This window comes from Molothrus aeneus, chromosome 2 (genome assembly GCF_037042795.1).
Source record: "Molothrus aeneus isolate 106 chromosome 2, BPBGC_Maene_1.0, whole genome shotgun sequence".
In the NCBI taxonomy this organism is placed as follows: domain Eukaryota; kingdom Metazoa; phylum Chordata; class Aves; order Passeriformes; family Icteridae; genus Molothrus; species Molothrus aeneus.
In genome coordinates, this window is record NC_089647.1 from 67,479,406 (window position 1) to 67,498,910 (window position 19,505).

Genomic DNA, 19,505 nt, shown 5'->3' on the forward strand with positions numbered 1-19,505 from the left:
TGCAATGGGACTGTGGCCTGTGGCTTCTTCCGTGCAGAGGGAAACAATGCCTTTTCAGGTCCTTGCTGGTTTAGTACTAAGGTGACACTCAGATATTAATTGAATAAAGTTGGCACATCTAGACCATTTTCCCTATATTGCATGGAAAGAAGAAAGGGGCATTGCATGAAAGTAAAAGCAAATCCCCGTTCTGAGGCTGCATCTCACAGCATGAAGCTCTTCCCTGGGCAAATGCGCAGGCAGCCCCCTGGGCGCTGCAGGAACCTGGGCATGGGTGAGGCTGCCTGCGCTCCATCCTTCCCAGCTTCCTCCTCTCATCTGCCACCACATGGTGTCCCCCATGTTTGCCATCATGTTGCACCCCCCTGCAGCAGAGCAGCCCCCACCATGGCACAGCACATCAGGCCTCGGGGCACAACCTTCACGGTATGAGACACCTGGGATCTTTCAGATGTGGCAACGCAGAGCCCGCAGTCTGCTTGGGGAATACCTTGCTCAAATATTTTCCTTGAATTAAGCCATGTTTACAGACTGATAAGAAATACTAGAATCCCGGGACCTTCAAAACAGAAGGTTGTGGGGATTCTTGGGTTTGTTTTACTTTCTTTATTAGAAGCAGCTGTCATTTTCTTTGTAGATTGTTTTTTAATGATTTTTAAATGAAGGAATAACTGTTACATCCAGTGATTATGCGTCAAAAAATAATTTTAAAGCATATTAAATTGCTAAAGCAGAGCTTGTCTATACTGTGAAATTCCGATATCAGCACCTTGACTTACAAACTCTTAATGACAGGGCTGTGTGTAGCTTATGAATTAAGTAACTTTATGTACCTTTTCCTTTGGCTTGCAGCTGAAGGAAGCAAGTGCGCAAGAGGGCACATTCTTTTGTTGTTGATAGCATTCCGCCTTAACGAGAAGGAATTTCTTGCCTATTGCCCACTGTTCATGAAGTGGAAAGAGATCACAAGTTGTATAATCTCTGTATATACCATTAGATTTATTCTTTTTTTAACATTTCTCTCATGGGTCAGTCCATCCTGCAGCAGGTGCAGAGAGTGGGTGCTGCTCCTCTATTTTGTAACAGATCGGTGTGAAGTTGAGGAGGGGGTGTGGGAAGTGGAAGGGGAGGGACTCGGGAAGAAACCCCCCCCCAAGTGAGGCAGCAACAGCAGCTCTGAATACAGTTTGGTTTCTGTCTCTCCGGAGCTTTGCTCAGCAACCAAACCCAGACTCCAGGTGCAGTATTCCCTCATCAGTCTGTGAGCATAGAAACGAAGAGTCCCTCCTCTTCTTCCTCCCCTGCCAAGAGTTTCTGGGTGGTGAATGTCAGTAGCTGGAGTTATTTTTAAAGGCATTGAGGTGAGGCTTGTCGTGCAAAGCTAGGAAGAGGGCGTTTGTTTGCTGAGCAGAGCTGACATCAAAGTGGAGATTGCTGCCTACTGGCTCACCGCTGCCTTATGCCAGGTAATCTTTAACATACCCCTCAGTCCCTGCCATCGCAGCCCAGCCTGCTGTGTGCACGAGAAACGAGCAGCGTTTATGATCCAGAAGATTGCTTTTCCAGTTTCATTTATGTGAGCTGGACTTTGACATTTAAAGGCTAGTACTAATCATCTTGCAAAACCTGCTTAGTGCTCTTAACTGAGCAACTGCTTTCTACTTCTCTTTGCAGGATAATATAAATGTTTTCCTGAAAGCGTGCGAAAACATTGGACTGAAAGAAGCTCAGCTATTTCACCCAGGAGACCTTCAGGATTTGTCCAATCGAGTTACAGTCAAGTGAGTTTTGTGGTTTTGTTTTCTCCTTTCCCTTCTCCCTCTAAGCGCTTTCACGGTCTATTTTTTTTTTAATGTTTGCCTATGGAAAATTCTTCTTTTAATCTGGTATGAGCAGTTCTGAATACTGTGGTGAGGGTTTAAACCTTGTTAAAGCTAGAGGATAGGACTTGCAGAAATGTAATTTAAAAGATGAAGTATTATTATAATAATAACCTTACAAGCAAACTAATTGTTAATGAATATTTACAGCATTTAATCTGAGATGGAAACTGTTCAGCTTATTTTAGACTTGGAGCAAAATTGTTAAATGATATCAAAAGCATCACTTTTCTTTATGATTTGTGATTACTGATATAAATCTGAAAGGCTGAGGTGGTACTTCTGATACTTATCCAAATGGTTTTGAGGCTTAGGTATAGTGTTCCTGAAGGACTGCTGGTTTGCCACTCCAAGTATTAATCAGATGTTTGTCTCTGAGTGTCACATCCCCTGTCAAGAGAGGTATGAGTAGAAATCAAGTACTGAATTGCATGTTTATGGAGATGGGAGTTTTCCTGTGAAATAGCAGTGGCTTGGTTCTAAAATGTATTTCATGGATTTTCATATTTCAAGACTGCTCTGTCTCCTAATAAGAATTTTATTACCAGTTTCTGAGAGACTAAGGTGAAACTTTACTGTTAAGACAGGTGTTTTAAGATAAATGAGTCGAGGCAAAAATCATCCTAGGGCACATTGATTTGTTACAGTGTTAACTGTTTATATTATATTGGGACAAAAGGGTGAATTTATTGTCTCCAAAAAAAATGAAATCTTTAGTGGGTTTTGCTGGAAACCTGTCAAGTTAAATGTGAAGGATTGATTCCTGTCTTAAATTACCAGTTTTATCAAAGAGGAACAGGCAGTAATCCTTCTGCAAATACAAGGAAAAAAATACTGTGAAATGATATGTAGCTGCTTTAATTAGAAAGAAATCTCTCGTAGGTGGGTCGAGTGGTAGCCTGTTGACATTCTCTCTGCCTGGTTTCAGAACGAAAGTTCATGCTGTTTTGAGGTCTGATACATGAGATGGCAATGTGTTTTCAGTCTTTGACTCATACCCGAAACGTAATTTCTCACTAATCTGCTGTTTAGGGACTTGGCACACTTCCAGGACATTGGCATTCTCCCTGCCGGTCCCTACATCACGCCAAAAGCCGGAGGGTTGGTAACCTCTGCCGGGCTTAAATTACTCACAAAGCCCTAGCAAAAGTTGTTTTGGTGGAGGTTTGCTCCAAGGGAATGGCTGGGAAGGGTTGGAGGCGGTCGGGAGCTGGCGTTCAGCAGCGTCAGTAGCGACAGGCTGGACGCGTGGGGAGGTCAAGATAGCGAACTGTTGTGCAAGGTATGTTGTCCAACTCGTCCCGACGTGAAACCGCGGCGCCCGGGAGAGGTCAGCCGTGAAAGCCATCCAGTGGGTCTGTAAGCCAGGCTTTTTTGGGTCCTTGCAGCACCGCCAGTTCCCTTCCCGGTTCCGTGAGCAGAGAGTAAGGCTGGGATTTGAAGTTGTCACGAGACAACAGTGGTTTTACATCATACCTTCTCAGCAATGCTTTAATTAGTGTTTTTCAAAAAAGCAGATTTAACTATTGAGTACTTCTTATGGACAGCAGTGTGGGGGGTCTGGGTTAGAGTCAAAAGAGCTGCCAGCCATACAACCATGTTCTTGTAATTTGTTTCAGTATGAGTTTGCTTCTCCACACATTATATATCATGTGACAGTCCCACAGTGTGTATTAAATGCTTCCAGAGTAATTCAAAACTTCTGTATCTGAGCGTGCTGTAAAGTGGTGTCCGAAATATACTAGCACTTTTGATGTATTTAGGAGGTTGGAAAGGGATGGGAGGAAAGTTTTATTCCAAGAAATAAAGGAAATAAGTTACATGAAGATAACTCTCTCCATTGAAAAGTTAATTACAGAAATAATTTTACTACCCAGAGGGCAAGCTATTCTTCAGAGGATTTTCAGAGAGATTTATATTTGTGTCAGGAGAGAAATGCTGTCTGATTGGGAATTTTATCTGATGTGTCCTTTTATTATTTAATAGAAATAAGTAGTTTCATACATTCAAGATGAATTACAAATGTCTTCAAAACCTGTAGGATGCCAGGCCTCAGAAAAGGGGTACTATTTCATGTCTTGCTTTTGTCTTATTCTCTGTTAACTCTAGTTTCATAATTAGAAGTAAATAATTTCTTGTCACCAAGAAGTAAAACTTTTCATCTGCTGACTTATTCAAAAGATTGCAGTTAACTTTTGGGTTTCTAACATTGCAAAGCAAATTCATTTTGCTGCTATCACCTGAGGCTAATTGCCCACATCTTAAAGCAGTGGTGATATGCTGTGTGGGATAACATTAATGTGTGCCTGAAGCAGCATGTGTTTTGACACCACAAGAGGACTGCTGTGTTCTGCTGTTGCACCACTGTTAGCACAGGTTTTTTTATCTACCCAAAATAGATTAAATAAACTGTTGCCTAGAAAAGTCAGCTTAACAGGCAGAGAACAACATGCTGGTAGGACATGCATGTACTGTCAGGTATGACAAGGTGCTTGATTTGCCTTGGATGTTGAAAACTGGTCAGAGGAGGGTACCATTAAAAGGGTGGGTCTGCTTCTGCTGCTAAGGAGGACACAAGAGTTGGCATCTTATGTAAGAGCAAAACCAGTCTTCTGCATTGTCTGGGAGGTTGCATCTCTGTCCCTGTTACACTTGTTCAATTGATCTGTCACCTCAGGAGCTGGGCAGGTCCTCAGGAGGAACACCTTCCTTTTGAAATGGATGAGCTCTGTGCAGTTGTGCTCCACGTGCTTCTCCTGTCTCTGCTGCCTGGCAGTTACCTGTGGTATCTCCTTTTTACCTTGTGGGAAGTCATATGCCCTCAGGCTGTTGCCATCTCAGGCTCCCTTCCCAACGGGAAGAATTATTTTCTCCTTGTACTTTATTTCTGAGTGTGCTTGCTGCCTTTTGCCATACCTTTGCTGACAGCTCTCTGTCTGATGAACACTGCCACAAAGCCGTTCAGAGTTACCTAACTCTGTTGTGTGGTACAGTGTTCTTGTGTCACCTGAGGTAAGGTCAAGACCCTCAGGTCCTCATGAACAGAATCTGTTCTGAGAAAATAATCTTTCTATCTGATGAGGAGGCTACAACTTTCACTTGTGTTTTGTTTTCTCTCGCAACTGAGATGATGCACAGGCATGATGTGGAACCCTCCTCTGTGATTACTAGAAGTAATCTGGGACAAGAGGAGCAAGAATCCTCTTACATACCCAGACTTTCAGTTCCAAGTGATTATGTGATTATCCTTTTTGTAAAGAAAAAGCTCCTTAAAATTTTATTGTTTAGAAGTTTGTGTGAAAAAGACTGGCTAAAATTACTGGTTGCTACTCCAACCCTTGCAAACTTCATGCTTTGCCAGATCAGCAAGATTAGTAGTTGGGTGGTGTGGAAAAATGGTCCTGGCATGGATGATTTCTTTTCTGCCAGTGAAAATGGGAGTGTGGATTAATGTCTGAGATTTATAGTTCAGTCTTTCTGTAAATCTGCAGAAGTTATTGCTAAGTGGTATAGTAGAGCAATATGTCATGTGTTCCAAGAAGGATCATCCAGATGGACTTACTCCTCACATACCCTATCTGGCAGTCATGTGCATATCATCTTGTTCAGTGGCTAGTTATTTGTGTAAATGCATATGTGTCCCTCTTCAGTTCTTTTGGTATATTTGATTTTTGTTTCTCAGTGTAGTGTTTTATTATTTCTAATTGGTGATGTTGTTTTACAACACAGCAGTTAGTGAAGGATTTTAAAATTTATTTATACTAAGACAAGATTGTCTTAATTCTTCATTTGATTCTCTTTTGGTTCTGTCAAAGTAAGAATGTAATACAAGCTTAGTGACTCTCAGTTGTCAGCCTGGTTACTATTTAAAAATGTTAAGCACTTCCTCACCCAGCTCTTTAGGAGTGACACACCCAGTTGTTCCCAGCTGTGGAAGGGTTCTTAATAAAATCATACCGTGGAGTTATAAGGGAGAGTTCACATAGGCAGATACCAAGCATCAATTCAGTGGAGTTTATCTCAATTATCAGTTTTAAAGGAGGCAGCCTGAATGCTCAGAGTGAGAGTGTAAATTCAAATTTGTCTTTGAAGAAAATTAATTCTTCTACATGAAACAATGTATAATTCTGTAAAACGAGATCTCCAGTTGAAAAATATCATTAAATTCTAATATTAAAAAAAGGTGGGTTAAGAGAGTAAAATATTAAACTAAGAAAACAAAAGAAAATTTACTGCAAAATCCTAAATAGCAAACTTTTCTAAAGCTACCACAGCCCTGACTTCTGATGTTGAAGTTTTACCATACTAATTTCATTTATCAATAATAGGGCAAATTAAAATACTGTGCTGCCACTAATATTGTTACTACATTGTTACATTTAGAGTATGTCTTGAATGAAACTAAAAACTGAGGCCCCACCTGGAGCACTGTGTCCAGCTCTCAGGCACCCACCACAGGAAGTATGTGGACCTGCTGGGTGACTCTGGAGGAGGGCCAGGAAGATGAGCAGGGAGCACATCTCATATGAAGGCAGGCTGAGAGAGCTGGGGTTGTCCAGCCTGAAGAAGGGAAGGCTCCAAGGAGACCTTCCAGCATCTAAAAGGGGCCTAACAGAAAGATGGAGAGGGACTTGTCACAAAGACACATAAGTGGTAATAGTTTAAACTGGAATAGGGTGGGTTTGGTTTTAGATATTGGGAAGAAATTCTTTACTATGAGGGTGGTGTGACACTGGAATAGATGGAGCTGTGGATGCCCCATCCCTGGAAGTGTTTGAGGCCAGATTGGATGGGCCTTTCAGCAATCTGGTCTGCTGTGGAAAGTGTCCCTGCCCATAGCAGAAGGGTTGGAACTAGATGATCTTTAAGGTCTCTTGCAATCCAAACCATTCTGTGATTTTTTCCCAAGATAGATCAAAGTATCTCATCACCTTGCACAACCTGGTATTTGGATAAGGCCTTCATCTTTTTTCTGGCCTGCACTTTTCCCACATATTCATTATCAATCTTGTAATATGTTAATTATGTAAAGCAAACAGAAAACCCTGTTGGAGAAGTTTTGCTGAAGTGGGACAAAGTACATACATGAGATCAAATAACAGAGCTATGACTTTGGCCCTGGCATTTCAAAATGTTGGGTAGTTTTTAACTTAATCCATTCAATGTTTCTTTAGTATAATCTTTTTTGATGAATTCCTAAACAAAAAGCAATCCTGGAAAAATTAAAATGCCATTCTTTCTGTAACATAAAGCTCTCTATAACTAAAGCCAACTGGAGAGAAGTGACAACTGTTACATGAATGTTCATCCTTGTGTTCCTCCATTTCAGCTGAGCTTTTGAGACAGGCTCTCTATTTCAGTTCAGAGATAACACTTTCTGAATTTAAAATGCCACCCAAAAAAGTGGTTCAGAGAATAGATGCTTTCTAAATAAAACCTGAGAAAATTAAATGGTTGCTGTGTGGTATGGCTGTAAGGACATATTCTGCACCTGTTATTCCTTTTGGAGCAGGATATATTTTAATGGGGTGCTCTTCTGATTATATAAGAGTGAGCTATTATACCAACCTTAAGTATTTTAAGCATATGTACAGAATCACTACAACTCTTGTCTCTTATTAAGAACCCCCCTCCTTTTAGGGGCTGTCAGAAGGGAAGCCATCTAGCAGTGAGTTAAGCTAAACACAGTGCCCTCTAGTACCTATCTTCTTTAGCCTGTAATTTAAATTTCAGTACTGCCACTGCAAATTACTGGTTTTATGGTAGCTGTACACTATTTCCTGATATAGTAGATATTGAATTAAAAAATATTCTTCTTTAATAGTAGTTGATGTTTCTTATGACTTGAATGTTCTTCCTGTCTGGTCCTGGGGAATATACTGCATTTCCTGATTCCACTTCTGTTTCCTGCTCAGGGTGCTTTTCTTTTCAGGGTAAACAAAGGCAAAGTGAAATTTCTATTTTATGGGATGTACGTTAGCACTGTTGGGCAGACCATTGAAGAAAGCAGTCTATGTAGAAATTCCTGAAAATATGATCTTTTGAGTGGGAAACTGTTGTCAAGGCTCTTTGGAAAATTTTTGAGAGCTTTAATTGTAAAGCAATACCACATTTCAGTGTTTTGAGAAATTTTTTAGGTTTGCTTTACCAGAATCATTCAGATCTTTAAACTGTTTGGGAAATCAGGTGAAGCTGAGGTATACCTGAAAGCCTGAGGTGTGATGATGAGACACTCTTTTGGGACTTGTATCTTATTTTGCCCTTCAGGAAGAGCTGTCGTATTTTGCTCAAAGGAGACAGAGTCAAATACCCTGAAAATGGATACTTGAAAAACCAATCAAACAAGACTGCAAACCAACCTCAAAAATAGCAATGAAAGGAGAGAGAATGCAGATCGATTTGTGGACAGATAGTTCAGAGCTAGTGTTTTCTGTTGATAATACTGAATTTGTGGTCTTCTTTCATATCTATTTGCTTAGTTACTATATTACTTTGAACTTTTTTTTGCTCAAGAATTGAGTGCTTGCAATAAGAGAGTATAATAGAGCTGAACCTGAACTTGCTGTCCTGATTTTTCTAAGAAACATGCATTTTAATGAGTTGAAAAACTTATTTTCTAATTTGGCCTCATAATATTAATTTAAAAAACCCAGCCACCTCAAAACACTCACACAACATAGAACCACCCTTTCCTGCCTTTTTATTTTGCGTAGAATAGAAAGTGGTGAGATGGATGAAAGCCAAATGCTTCAGTGCACGAAGTATGAAAATGATTGGACCAAAACTTGTGTCTCCTTAAATTCTCTTGCTTGTACCTATGTGACTGAAGAGCCAATCATCCCAAAAGCTTCAGCATTTTAGAAACTATCTTTGAATTCAAACTGAGGTGAAACAAATAAGAGACAGCTTTTTGTGGGTCTTGAAAACTGAAATGCAAACCATTTAACCAAAATTTAATTAGGACAATGGATGTGGCTTCCCCCATATTTATATTCAGGGAAATAACTTTTTTACACATATGGTTGTAATAGGCCTTTATTGTGGTAACTAAGTTTCCTGGTGATAGTTCCCTTGAAATGGAAATGTGCAGCACTTCAGACTGACTCTAGAAATGTTTCTACAACTTTGTAAATGTGTAAATACTCTTTTTGCTATGGGCATTGTCAAAGAAATGTATTTGCTTCCTGGGTATAGCTATATTCTAAATATTGAAATTGCTGTATTTATTTTTTTAATGATATAGCTAAGTGCAAGATCAGTAATTTCACATGCTTTACTTAGTATTTGGGACAATTATATAGAGATAAAGAAAAAATTGGTTTTTTTCAGTCTTGTGAAACTGATGCGCTGAAGTGAAAAATATTTGTGCTCATGTCACTAATCTGCACGAACTGTAAATCATTCCAGTAAAAACGTTGTAGGCAATAAAATATGTTCCAGACTTTGGACCATACCTGCTAGAAATTTACCTTCAGTTCATAGGTTTAAAGTCTATGAAGTGTTAGGTGTGGTGCCATTTAATCTGTCTGCTTTATTTTCTGGTCATTATGAATAATATTGGAGATAGATCACTTTTGCTGTTGAGTAATTTAAAAGTTAATAATTTACACTTCCTTTATCAGATTATACTTTTGATAGCATTTGGGGTTTTGTGAAGATGATTCTGCTCTAAGAATGAAGAACTCTGGAGTTCTGTACCTGTACCTACATGTGTACAGGAGGAGTTTGAACAATTCAGAGTAACAATACAGGTATCGTGTGTTAGTTGTATCAAAAGCAATTCAAGTATCTCTAGTGACACAGATCCACAGGCTTATATTGGAATTCAGGTAGTCCTTCTACAGAAGTGAATGATTCCCTGAAGAAGATTGCAGTAGCTTTCTACAGAATTGCACTCGTTTGTTCCAAGTAATCATATTTGATCCTATTACATTTCAAAAGTATCTCTGGGATAACTTTGGGGTGGGAGGGGCTACAAACCCATTATTACTGAAGGCCTTTATGTTTTTTCAATGTTTGTTTGTATTAATAAAAGTGTCTCTAGCATTTTAGGATTCCCATGGGAATCCATCTAAATCTTAAATACCTGTATTCATTTTAATCCCCTAGCTTCCCAGGATTAAATGCAGTTTATAAAACAATGCATGAGAGGAAAAACAGCATTTTTGGTGAGCAGCAGTGAGTACCTTACAAAAGGAGGTAAAGAGAAAGCTTGTACTTTTTGGTGGTGGCTCTTTTTTCCTCAATACAAAAAAAGTGTTTGTGTCTGATGTTGGAAATTGAATGACTTAACTAACATAAGTTTATTCTTTTTCTAACATGAATTACACAGAACCATGCATGCAAGTTCACTATTGTATTATTCTAAATTGTATTATACTGCTAAATTGCTGAAGTTCAGTTAGTTTTTCTGCAGACAACTCAACAGGAAGAGCTGCTTTATTTAAATAGTGGGGGAAGCTGACTTATTGAAGTTTTCCATGGATACAGGAGTTTGCCAGTTCACCATGCTCTATAAATAGAGAAAGTAAAGCTGAACAGTGTATTGACAGTTTTTGATCATACTTCATGCAAAACCCTACTTCTGGCCATTTTTATTCCTTTCAGACATTTCAGTTCTAATTATTATTACTACTTAATTGGAGCATTTATTGTATCCTTTGAAGTGACATTAATGTTTTGGGTTTTTCTTGCTGTGAATGTTACAGAATGCAATTGGCAATGAAATAACAATTTCAAATATTCTTACAAACTGCATTTCCAGAGGCTTACAGGGTTGTTTTCATGCCGTCACTGAAACCAATTAAACAAAATAATGTCTCACCACATAGTTAGATGATAAGAAGGGGCGGAGGGTTGGAAATAAAGAGCCCTAGATAGCAGCCAAGCTTAAACACACAAAGGCATGTTTCTTTTAAATGATAGAGATCTGTTGTCCTTAAGAAACAAAAGAAAAAAAAACCCCAACAACAGAAACAAAAGAAAACCCAACAGGGGAACTGTTCTCCAGACTGAACAAGCTGGATGATCAAGCTCAGGATCTCTAGCCATGCACATCCTGGTGATCTCCACTCATTTGCTCCAATTTGTCCATGTCTTTCCTGTACTGTGAGACACCAAATCGGAGACAGCAGCATTACAGATGTGGCATAGTAAGTGCTGAGGACAGGGGGAATGATGGGCTCTGTCAGCCTTCTGACATGTTCAATTTTGCACACCCAAGCACCATCTCATTCAGCCCTGGGTGCTGTTGGCCAGTGTTGCCAGGACTGGCTGCTGGCCGAGGTTCAGCCCAGCAGGACCACCGGGCCCAGCTCTCCACCCCACTCTGCAGTTACAGGAATTAGGTCCATCCATGGGGCAGGACTTGGAGTTTGTGCTTATTGGATGTCATATGAGGTTCCTGCAGAGCCAGTCCTCCCAACAGCCCTGCCCTCTGGCATATGTATCCCCTCCCTACCATTCTGTCTGCCCAGGGAGGGAGTGTGGTCTCAGAACCTGACTCAGAAAGCAAAATTCTGGAAGCTGCTGCAGCTGGTTTCTGGGACTAGAGTAAGAAGGTTGACTAATGCTGATGATATTTCCTCTTTCCTTTCCCTTCCAGAAAAAATGCCCTGCAAATGTAAACACGCACACACCTTTGAACCCAGTATGTACAGATATGCATCAACTGACGTGGATTCCAGTGCGTTATATGATAAAATATTTAACTGGGGCGGGGAAAGGGAGTCCAAGTTCAAAATACTTCTGCTCTTGCAAAGGCTATTAAATTACAGACAGCCACTTGTTCCCTGTGAATAACCACTGAAATACGCTTGTCAGATTTATGATGCAGTAATGTATTCTTTTTAACTCTGTGACCTGATGTTGTAAGATGTCCTCAACTATGATAATTTTCAGGGGTGAGGGATGTACTTGGTAAAGCACTAGCTAAAAATGCCTGAGCTAACAGAAGGCAGTTTATTTATGTGTGGTTTGACTTGAAGCTGTCATGTATTTTCAACACCGATCTGTGCAGTTAGAGAATTACTGTACAATTCCACAACTGAATCCTAATGTGTCCAAGTATACCAGTGTTAACTACTCTCGTGAACAGCTTATAGTAGTAATTTTCAGGTTATTTTTTTCAGAAACTGTGCTCTTTTTATACATAAAATAGAAGGAAATTTGGGTTACTTTAATGAGAACAAGAAAATTTAGAACAATTTTGGTTTTGTGTATGAAATGATGAGTTCTGGAATACCTAATACTGCTCAGGCCTGAGATAAAGGGGTCAGAGGTTTTGTGAAGGCAGTGTTCAGTGCCAGTCAAAAAAACCCCAAACAAAAGTACAACCAACCACACAAAAAAAAAAAAAAAAGAAAAGGACCCAACCTTATTCTAGAAACAAGTACTAGGAGTAGGAAAACCAACTGTACTGTGCTGCTGTGGTTAATCTGACATTTGCTGGTGTTGTAATACCATATGATGAGGCTTTGGGCTTGGATCATTTTCCCTTTTCTCACTTTCTCACTAGCCCAAATTCCCCCAAAAGCAGATCTAAGGAACTGGAATATCTTCACCCTCATGGCATCTCTCTGACTAAAAGTAGGGATAGCTTCCCCTGCAGGCTTAGTTAAGCATGCTGAGAGTCCTGAATGAGAGGTGACAAATGAAGGGGAGAGCCGGACAAAGTTGCAAGCTTTATAACAAACAAATAAACAAAAAAAACCCAAAACCAAAACCCTAGCAGATGGTGTGGACAAGTGATTCAACTGGTCACTGCATGCAATGTTATATGAATAATCACTGAAGGGGAAGTAGGCTTCCTTGCCAACAGATGATGTGGATAATCAAAGTTTACTTGCATGCATTCAAGGGATAGTGGACAAGTTTAAGTAAGGGAAATCTTTTAAGAGTTACTTAGTATGTGGAAACCACATCTAGCTTAGAGAGTCCATAAGGGAGAAACATCTCTCCTGTCTATTTTTGCTCTTCCTTAGGCAGCCACTTGGGATTACATGGGAGGATGAGATCTTGAGCTTGATACACTTTTTTGATCTGGCCCCATGTGGATGTTGCTGTGTGTGGTTTTGGAAAGGTTGCATACAGTGAAAGCTGCTTTTAACTTCTGTAGCTGTATGGAAAACTCCAAGAAGCAAAACTAAGGAAAAAAATCAAACACAAATCATATGGAAGCAATTAATTTGATTTGATAAATCAATCAAGCAATCATTGTTAAGCTTTAGCAAATGTAGAACATTGTATGTAAAGCTATCTAAAAAGATGAATAAAATCATGGTAGGTCTCTTAATCCAGACCAGTATTCTGTATGTGACCAGGTTGTGCAATCACAGATAAAAAAATGTTATCATTAATTATTATCAATTTAACATATGACAGTTCTTCATTAAGCCATTGGAAGCTTCATGAAAAGCTTCAGAAGAATAATGAATAAGAATGGCTGAAAGTCTGTTGAAATAAGCTGGTACATGTATTTGCCTATGCTATATTCAGCATAGTTGCTTAAAAGCTACTTTTGCTCGCAGAAGATCAGTTAATTTAAGAGTTTTTGTTACTGATTTTGGCATGGGAAGTGTAACTGTAAAATCACACATCATATGGTTATGTAGAAGGCACACCCACACAGGCTGAATAAGCACAGAATAAGATGCATTGGTAATGATACTCCATTTGTCCTGCAAAACCCTCTCTCTGTGTGCAGAACATTTTATTCTTTGAAATCTGAGCTTGCCTCTGGTATTGAATGTTGGCTGCTGTTGGGAAATCATACAGAAGTCAGTGCTGGTGGTTTAGTAGCATTTGCCATTTCATAGTGATATTTTTATTCTCTCAAGAGGAACAGAATCTCTTGCAAAAGGATATTTTTCTTTTTATAAACAACATTTTGTCTTTCTGAAGCATGTTCCTTGTGGAGCTGCAAGCAAAGTCCTTAGTTCAATTCTGTTTTCTCTAATACTGCTTGAATAATTTGTGAATGTATTCAACAAGCTGGTTTGATAAATAACCTATACAGAAATCCCTAGTTATCCAGGTATTGCACTCAGTCTGGCATCATGATCGTGACCTAAATGATGTGACTGCATTTGTAAATTACTTCCATTTTTTGCTCAGTGTTGTTTGTTGCATTGCTAGGATAAGATTTAAATCTACAAGTCCAGGGAATGGTGGCACTGAGTAGGACGAGTCTGAGTGCTTGAGTTTTGCTTGCTTGGGTGCCATGTGAACAATGGGTGGCCCAGCAGCTGCTCTCAGTGTGCACAGGGCTGCCAGCACAGGAGGACTAAGGCAGGTGCTCCGTGCCTGTGCCATGTCAGGTGTGGGCTGAATTTGCTTGCTAAAATTCCTTCCTTTAATAAACAGTGTGAGTTTTATCAGGAGAAAAGCTGGAATGAAGGACTGAAACTTGGTTTTCTCAGAAAGTGTGTTTACACAATGGGACACTGGAGTGAAAGGGCAGACAAGGGGGATGGGGAAAGTTGCGCCCTCAGTCAGCTTGCAGATGACACCAATCTGGGCAGGAACATTGATCTGTGGAGGGTAGGAATACTCTACAGAGAGATATGGACAAGCTGGATGGATGGGCTGAGGCCAGTTGGATGAGGTTCAGCAAGGTGAAGTGCCAGGTCCTGCTCTTGGGTCTCAACATTCAAATGCTTGGGGAAGAGTGGCTGGAAAGCTGCCCAGCAGAAAAGAACCTGGGGGTGCTGGTTGACAGCCAGTTGAACACGAGCCAGCAGTGTGCTCAGTTGGCCAAGAAGGCCAATGGCATCCTGGCCTGTATCAGCAGGAGTGTGGCCAGCAGGACCAGGCAGTGATTGTGCCCTGCACTCAGCACTGGTGAGGCCACATCTCAAATCCTGTGTTCAGTTTTGGGCCCCTCACTACAGGACAGACATTGAGGTGCTGGAGTGTGCCCAGAGAAGGGCAATGAAGCTGGTAAGGGGTCTGGAGCACAGGTCTGATGAGCAGCAGCTGAGGGAGCTGGGGTTGTTTAGCCTGGAGAAAAGGAGGCTCAGGGGGGACTTTACTGTTCTCCACAACTGCCAGGTGGTGGTCAGCCTCTTCTCCAAAGTAACAAGTGACAGGCCAGAAAGAAACTACCTCAAATTGTGACATACACCCAGTTGTGTGGGTTAGAATTGGGGTTTAGTAAATTTTTCTTCAATTAAAACACTTGTGAGGCATTGGAGCAGGCTGTCCAAGGCAGTGGTAGAGTCACCATCCTTGGAGGTACTTATGAGTCTTGTAGATGTGGCACTTGGGAACATGGTTTAGTGGTGAACTTAAAAGTGCTGGGTTAATGGTCAGACTCAATGATTTTAAAGGTCTTTTGTAACCTAAACAATGCTATGATTCTGTTAGGGTTCAGGAGAGATGGAGAAGCAGTGAACACTCAAATTTTCTTCTTGTCACCTGTTGCCCAAGAATGTGTTTGTGTGGTTCCCATCATTTAAAAATGACTTATTACTGCCTGGGAGTCACACGGGGAGAGAGAGGAGAAACCTGCTTTCATCTCCCAGGGCAGGAATCTTTTTGATGGACGTGTACCAAAGGCACGTGTACATTACTTATAGAAGGAGCTTTTGTTTGCAGAATTTTTGTCAGGAAAGCAAATATGTTCAAGCTCCTAGAAACTGTTTGGTCAGGCTTAATTGCATGTAGATTTTGGCATTCAACATTTAATGGAACATGTTACTGTTATTTGTGCATCTGCAGTCACAGGAGAGACTGTCCTCCTTAAGAGCTAAAGTAAGCAGCAGTAAGCACAGTGGAAGAAAACTACTAAACTTTGGAGTTTTTTTCCTACCTTCGTGTATGAGAGGGTACTCCAACTAATTAGTTCAGGTTACTTCAACTCTTGGTAATATGACTTCTTTGTTAATGCAATTTTAAATTATGAAGACTCCCTTCAGTTTCAAAACAAGTGCATTGAGATTTTCCTTAATTTATTTTTTTACTTTATCTGTGAAAAAACTTCATAATCTGCTTTTACTGTTAATGAAGAGGAGGTAGCATCTGCTTGGTTTTTAGTTCCTTCTAGTTTGTAGGTAGTCTGTGTGCCACCGCTGCTGTTATTTGGAATAGTCTTCTGTAACTCTTCAGCTAATTTGGGATACCCAGTAAAGATGCTTTCCTGCTGTTTTCATTCTCTATTGCTCAGATGTCTCTGCCAGGCAACTCGCAAAACAAATAGCAACACCAGGTCAGCTTCAAAGAGTGCACGCTTTGAAGTAGAGAGCAGATGACAGTTATGAAAGGTTAGTCTTTAATGGTATTACAAAAGGTAGCTGTACAGGTTTCCATGCATTTGCTTATTAAAGTGTGTAATGCCCCAATCCTTATGTACAAAAAAAATAATTAGTGGGCAGTTTTTAGAAAACATTGTCTTGTACTTTCCCTAGTGGTAGAGGATGCAGCAGAGATTGGTTTACGGCCTGAATTTTAAAGCATGTGACTTTTTTTTTAAATGATGGTCAACACAGCAAGATACAAGAACAAAGAGAAGAGTGTAAGACCAACTGGGTATAGATGGTCAACTTAACACTCTTAGAAGAGAAAGGGCAGAAAAAGTTGTCTCGTTAAATACAGCAAGTTTCAATCCATTCTAATCTTAGTGCCTGCAATAAAATTAATAACTACCCGAGAGAGTAAATACTGTGATATTGGATAATTATATGCTTAATTTTTCAAAGGGAATTGCTTTTTGTTTCAATGAAAGCTCTATTACTGCTGGTGGTGCTCACAGGCCAGTCTTACACTTGTGAAAGAACTTTAGCAAGCCTTGGTTGTAACCATTAAACACAGGATCCTTTATGCAAGCTAAAATTAGCAAAAATAAAAATCTTTGTGAAGGAAGTGGAATTTAAAAGCAATTTTTATTTTTTTAAGCTGCTCTGTAATCATGAATGTGTTAGTGAACTTATTTTTGAGGGGAATTGGTATGACACTCAAAATGAGTGCATATGAGATTTTACAAATTGAAAATCAGCACAGACTTAATTTAAATGTGCATTTATGTATTTTAAATGGCTTGTTTACTTCACATCCAATCTGTTGATTTCTGTGCTATCAGCATTCATCAATTTTAATTAAAAGGAGAGGAAGTTTGAGTGCATTTGAGATGAGAGTTCATTTTATTCTCCTTGCAAAGAATGATATCTCTGTGTTTTTAATTTATTATTCTTTTCCTTGTGACTTTCCTTTTTGAAGGATTGCACAGTTTTTGTTGGGAGCTTTATTATGCAAAAAAAAAGTTCAAGTATACTCACCCCTGTACCTATCCTGTGTCAGGGTTTTTCCTCAGGGCTTTAAGTAATAACTATGTTACTTTTAATAATATTTCAAGTAATTACATGTTTGACATTCTGTCTGGAGTTAATGCAACAGTTCTGGATTTCTTTCCCTAGCAGAAGCTTCCAAAGATTCTTTCCTACCTGAAAAAAAACTTAGGGCGCATATTTTTACATGTATTCATTGTGCTGTTTTGTAAGGGAAGAGCTTAAAATGCAGTGTGGCAGAAGGCTTCATATCTATCTTCTTTCTGACCAGTAAATATCTGACTGTTGGAGTGGTTCTGAATCAGTGTCTCTCAATAAATCAGCATCCAACAGATGGCTGATTTGTTATTTTGTGAACTGCTTTTGATAGTACTGATTTCCGTTACTAAAGATGATGCTTGCATAACTTACATGGCAGAATAAGCTGGTTTTTAGTATCTTAGGAAACTGGTGTACTGTCCTACTCTGCCATAAATGCATTTCCTTGATGATGAAGACTGTTGTATATCTTTATACCTTCAGTTGCTAAAAAAAAAAGTCTACAAAAGGGACTTCTATTAAGTTTATTTTTAAAATATATTATCATAGCAGGTTAAGTGGACCACTAACTGCATCTACACCAAAATGGAGAGAAGATAGTACATCAAGAGCATTCCAGCTATTTTTCATGGTATTTTCCACCTGTCTGACTTCATTCAGTTAAGAAAGTGGTGGCCTATTGTAAAGCACTTTCAGTGTTGTGTGGGTAATGTGGTCAACAGTTTGCTGTCTGGCAGCCAAACTTGATGATAATGCTCAAGCTTATCATCCATGTTTACTATCTCTGGGTCAAAGTGTGAAGGTATGTTCACCCTGCTCTTTTCTCCTGTACTTTCTAGGGGTTACCTTCCTGTCAAGGAATAGCTGGGTTTTGCTGCGATATACCAACCTATTCCTAAGCCATCAGCAGAGATTGATGTATTCTCTCTTCATTGGAAGATACTACTGGGTATTCCTCCTCCACACTGAGTTAATTTCTTCTTATAGTTTGGTTAGCCTGCAGGTGAAAAGAAGGGAAGATCTTGGTAATTATTCTGAGTCTCACAGTTGTAAGGTGCATGTTGGTGATGAGACCGCTGAGATGACTTTTTGTGTGATTCTTCTGCAAATGTAATTTGTTTCAGGTAGAATTAAGTATAATCAAGAGGAGAAACATCCCATTAATTTTATTGAGCTGCCTTTTAATTTTTTATCCTGTCTAGACTATCAGTCCTAATTGCAGGATGATGGTAAAGTCTTGGCTTTTCACTGAATTGTAAAGCTGTGAATATAGTGACAGCACTGTTGCTGGTGGGATTTCTGAATAAAATAGGGCCAAACACTTGAGATCAAAAGGGATACTTTCATAGACAATTCCAAGGTAACAGGTCTGGATGTAGCAGTTGCTAATGCAGCATGTGTAATGTCCCATGGGAATCTGCAGTTTGTAGTAAACTGGCACTATTGACATACTTTTCAGTTTAACCATTAGTTTGATAATCTTTCCAATGATTAAATGCAGAAATGATTGTGCTTCACAGAGGTTTTTGAGACACCCTTAGTTTTCAAAAGCTGTGGATTCCTAGATGAGAGTCTCAAGGGTTTTGTTAATCTTCTCTTGGTGATAAAGAGTGCCTGTTTTTCTTGTAGAAATTATGAGGACTGTGGGACAAAGTATTTATGAATAACCCTGTCAAGAGCCTGAGGGTTGCTTTTGTGTTATTTTGGCTCTGTGGTTTGATTGACTTCTGGGAAGGATAGCTTACAACCACCATGTGTGTTTTAAGGAACCCACTTCTCCAGTGCATCTGGCTGAAGCCCCACTTTGTCTGGCTAGCCAGCTGGTGAAATTCTGCAGATGGCTAACTGCAATTTCCAAGACCTGATGCATGTAGTATCTTCTTTCTCGTGAGAAGGAAGATTCCCAATTTAGCATTTACTCATGCACTCGTTAAAGATGTTGGGAATATTGCTGTGGCCTCACTTGGAGCAGAATCTGATCGTTTTGTTCCACTCCTTCCCTACCAGCAGACTTAGTTGTAATAGCTTGTTGGAGCATTTTGATGATGTCTTAATTGGTGTATTAAGCCTTTTTTTTTCCTCAGTCATCAGTTTTGTGATACAAATTACATACTTCATGAGTACTGGTGAAAGAGCGGTGTGAGATCATCTATAGTTCCCTGGCTAGGATTGCTTTCCCATATCATTAATTTTCTTCAAGTTCCTATTCTCAGACTCCTCTAACTTTACTACAGAAACTCTTAAGTGACTAATATCACGTTTGGTTTCAGTTGGTTGGGATGGTCAGAATTAATGTGAACTCCAA

General features: G+C 39.7%; 1 protein-coding gene across 3 annotated transcripts in view; it reads left to right on the plus strand.

The window, feature by feature from the left end:
- LMO7 (LIM domain 7) overlaps positions 1-19,505 on the plus strand; it is a 97,111-nt gene that overhangs the window by 21,057 nt on the left and 56,549 nt on the right. For 2 of the 3 annotated variants that reach the window (XM_066545079.1, XM_066545080.1), the window contains one exon: positions 1,675-1,781. The gene's annotated coding sequence lies outside the window, so the exon portion shown is untranslated. Of the gene's footprint in view, positions 1-1,500; positions 1,577-1,674; positions 1,782-19,505 lie in introns of those variants that run through there. The other variant, XM_066545081.1, reaches the window with a different exon arrangement.